Source organism: Ipomoea nil, unplaced genomic scaffold, assembly GCF_001879475.1.
Source record: "Ipomoea nil cultivar Tokyo-kokei standard unplaced genomic scaffold, Asagao_1.1 scaffold1562, whole genome shotgun sequence".
Taxonomy (NCBI): Eukaryota; Viridiplantae; Streptophyta; class Magnoliopsida; order Solanales; family Convolvulaceae; genus Ipomoea; species Ipomoea nil.
In genome coordinates this window covers 2,025,459-2,030,397 of record NW_017617990.1, presented here as the reverse complement: position 1 = coordinate 2,030,397, position 4,939 = coordinate 2,025,459, and positions in this window count along the sequence as shown.

Genomic DNA, 4,939 nt, shown 5'->3' with positions numbered 1-4,939 from the left:
AAAGTTTAATTAAAAAATCTAATATATTTGACTGGAAAGAAGAACATACTAATGCTATTAAAACAATAAAAGAAAAAGTAGAATCTTTACCAAAATTAAGATTACCAGAAAAAGATGATCAATTAGAATTATATACAGATGCTAGTGACATAGGATGGGGAGCAGTATTAGTAGCTTATACTAAAGAAGATATAGACAAAGAAAAATCTTTAATATGTGGATATGGATCAGGAACATGGAAACCTAATGAACAAAATTATCATATAAATGAGAAAGAGGTATTAGCAGTAAAATTAGGAATAAAAAGATTTCATTATCATTTACTACCAGTAAAATTTGTAGTAAGAACAGATAATACTCAAGTAAGAGCCTTTATTATGAATAAAATAGACCCTTTGCCAGAATTAAATAGAAGAAGATATTGGCAATCTTTCTTTTGTTATTATGATTTCACTATTAAACCTATATCTGGAACTAAAAATGTTTTAGCTGATTTTTTGAGCAGGTACAAAAATGACAAGTAGTAAAAGTTTCAATGAAAAAATGAAGAAAGCTATAGCAGAAATCACTGAAAAACATGAACAAATCTTAAAAACTTTAGCAGAATGTGGAGAACTTATTAAAATATTAAAAGAACATAAGGAAGAACCTGTTATTAACTCACCTGTAAAAACTGTATTAGAACCCTTAAAAACCTTTTCATCAAAATTAATTAACCAATCAGAATCATCCACCACTACAAAAATCCCTTTTACTATAGCAAACAAAATTAAGTATCCCTCACAAGTAATAGAAGCCTATGATGTAATAAATAAATTTTATGAATATAAGTCTAATGATACTATATTAAGAGTAGGAAAGTTAACAAAATATCCTAGGTTTTTATGCACTGAAGACGCAAACCCTACAGCAGTATATAAACTATTTACTTATGGATTTATAGATAAAATAATAGTAAATGAAGAAATGTATAATATTAGCAAATTACCAACTATAATAGGGGATTCACTTTTGAAAATGATGGAAACATATGGAAGTGGAACATTTGGAATACAATTTTTTGATGCATCTACCGACTTCTTAGGAAAACCCATAGTAATATGCCAATTATTTAAAATAAGAAGAAATACTACCACAGAAGGAGATAATACTAGTCTAAATATGAAAATCCCTTGCACCTTAGAAAATTTTCAGGAATGGATGAGTCAAAAAAGGGCATGGGGAATATTAACTCTAAAATCAAGAATTGAAGATATGTTAAGACATAAAAGAACCAGTGTAATAGGACATACTAAAGGAGGAGAAGTGGAAGAAATAATAACCTTATATTGTAATAATTTTGACATGATAACCAGTGATCCAACTGACCTATTAGAAATGCATAATAAATTAATAAACTTAAAACATCAGCATGATCCAGCTACTATTGAGTTCTATACAACTGTCATCGAGCAGAGGAAAAAACAAAATAATATCAAGGCAGGTCCGAGCTCTGAAGATCCCTTCTGAAGGAGCTGAGGATGTATTATCTTACCTGATGTAATATCGGGTGTATTATCAAGTATTATTATCAACTGGCCCAATGTAGCCTAAAAACTACAGTAAGCCAACGGCTCTCAGCCCAGCGGGCGTACTAACAAATTATTATCAAAATATTATCATGGTTCTCTGGTCCAAGTGGCGTATTACGGTTCAAAGTATTATGGTTTTCTGGCCCAAGCGGCGTATTATCAAGAATTTTCTGGTCCAAGGGACGTATCAGCAAAATAATATCAGAAATATTAAATCTGTATTATCCAAGTTATTACTGGTGGAAACTCAATATCAGCAAGTATTAAAGGAAGGAATCTCAAGAGAAGAAAAAATGATCAGCCAAAATCAAGTTGCAAAATTTTATCAAATAAAGATCAGGAAGAAATGCCTTATCAGCAAAGAAGAAAGAAGACAAAAATGCTAGAAGACAAAATGTAAGGAGAAAGAGATAAAGACACCTTAGTAGTTATCTTATTATTGTACTAGTGTGTACCTAGTTTGAAATATTTACATGTAGTAGTTATCTTATTATTGTACTAGGGTGTACCTAGTTTGAAAACTCTTGATGTAGTAGTTATGTTATTGTACCTAGCTTGAAGACTTTTCTTGTAAGAGTTATCACTTAGGAGTTGTAAAATATTTGTAAGTTTCCTACCGAGGTTTTCTATATAAGGAGCCTCTTTGTTTAATAAAAGTATCAGAAAAGTTGGAGATCAGATAAGTCATCAGTTGAGTTCTTTTCTTCAGAAAATCCTTGTTTCTTTTCATGGCTTTCTAAACTTTCTTTCTTCTATAACCAACTATCAAAAGTATAAACATATTACCCAAAGAAGAGAAAAGCTCTAGAAAAATTATTAAACATCTGTTAGCCACACTCCATATATTGTGTAGAAATATTAGGAAGATCTATTGAGGACTCCCAGCTTCTAGCCTATCTCCCGTGGTATTGTGTGAACAGTAAAGGGAACAGAAGGGCAGGAAGGGTTGAGTATCCGGTGACCTGATAAGTCTGCACAAGGTATGAGTTAAGCTAACATTGTTTGATAATTTTTTAAGAGTAATATCTGAAGGGGTATGTTGTTTAGAAATTGATGGGAGGTTATAGAATTTTTAATTCAATGAAAAATGATCTCTATGATGAAGATTACTTCTGCTTGTAACATAATGTTTGTTCATATTGTCTGCCTTATAAATTTCTTGAAAGTATTAAATAAAAAATAATCACTTATCCACCTTTTTTAAGGTTTAAAAGATCTTGGAAAATATTAAAATGGAATATAACAAAGAAGCTTCAACTAGTAATAATTCTGAAAATTTCAAACAGTGGGATAAATTTATTAATAATAAAAATAAGTTAAGACAAGAACAAAGGGATTGGTATAAAATAGGTAATTATCATAGAGTCAAATATATAACATGTGAAAATCCGATGGGAAAAAATTACCACTATGATAAATGCAAACAATCTATAAATAATATAGATAGAATAGATAAAAAGATATTAGAACTTGAAAAGAGAGCAGTAGAAAAAAGAAGAGAAATATTTACAAGTCTTACAGAAAAATTTAAAAACTTACAAAGATTTAAAAATTTCGAATACCCAGATTAAAATTATGAGTAGTAAGGATAAATTCACAGCTGGAAGAATTATTAAAGTACTTGATAAAGGAATACAAGTAAACAAAGAAGCTTTAGTAGAAATAAAAAGGACTTATGAAATTCTTAAAGAAATTCACAATAATTTTCAAGAAAAATATCATAAAATGAAACATGAAATTACTTCAGAAGTAAAAGATGCCAACAACACAATTATAAAGATAGAAACAGATATAAAAGAAGTGACCCAACAATTAAACCAAATAGCCCACGAAATAAAAAACACTGAAATAGGAATTAAAAAATTAGAAACATTAAGGTATAGAATTTTAACACATCTATTTACTTAATCTCTTACTCATTTTTATCCCTATCGCCTTGTAATTTATTGAGCTTGAAAATGGAAAGGAACAACAAATCTACTATACACTAATCTAAGCTATACTAAACTAACCCTAACTAGAGAAATGGAAGGGAAATGAAAGACGTGTTTTTGAGTGGAAAAATCCCATTTTAAATGGACAAAAACAGAGCTGTCAAATGTTGCAGAAGCTGGCCATGCATGGGTATGGCCACGGGCGTGGCCACTCCTGTGGCCAGAAATACAGGGCACACTACCCAGTGGCCTCAGACGATTTTCTGTGCACCTGACTTGACTTCTAGGCTATTTTTCATCTCCAAAACCTTGAATTAGCTTTTGTGGTTTTCATCAAAGTTGTAGTCCTTCAAGTTAGCTTTCCAATGATATAAAAATGACTTTATTTGGACATTTCTACGTAGAGATATGGCCAAAATACTTAGCAGTGGACGATTTGTGCGGGAATTTCAACGTCTTGCTCTTTTGCTCCACTTTTGCCTTTGTTTGTCCAAATGACCAAGACCACTAAACACACCATAATTTGGCTTTCTAAGAGGTGTTGCCTCCACCTTCATAGCTTCTCATTGGCTCCCATTAACTCTACATGCATCCAAAATGCCCCAATAATCATTCAATTTATCTAAATCATCAAGAATTACACATAAACACACAAATAAATCAAATGAGGGACACTTTGGTCAAAATTATAAAAAATAACATGGAAAATAAACTTAAATGCAAGGTAAAATTAGGATGCAACTTGGCCTTCCACTTCACAAGGTCAGGGATATCTGCCCTCTGTATTTGCCTAATGGTAAAACTGTGAATTCTGATATTGGTTACAAGGTTTGAAACTTCATTCAATAAAATGCTAGATAGAGTTTGTAAGCTCAAGCAAGCAATGATGATAGAAGTTAAGGTCAATGATTGGTGTATCGTTAGCACTGCATTAGAGACATTTAGGAGTGTATATAAAGTGCCAAAGATCTCCAGGAGCGAATGCTTTTGGATTGGCATTTGGCCAATTTGGGGTATTCTAATTCTTTGTTGATGTCTGAACTATCCATAGCTTTTTGGGATCAAGACCATCCTTACGAAATGGACGGGGTCATTGTTTTATTCGGGGTGAGTATGAGAGGCTTGTGAGGGCATTAGCTGAGGACCTTCCCATATTTTATAACCAGGAGAGTATTAGGCCAGGTATGGCATTGATGGGGTTTTAGTTAGTCAGGAGTATCATGCAGATATGGTTCTTTGTACTGTGCCATTGGAAGTGCTTAAGAAAGGTGCCATTGAATTTGTGCCTGACCTTCCTAAGCAGAAGAAAGACACCATTGCAAGATTGGGGTTTGGTTTGTTGAATAAAGCCCCAATATGACTTTTGGGGCAAGGAGATTGATAAATTTGGTCACCTTACTGAGGACTCGAGCATGAGGGGTGAGTTCTCCCTCT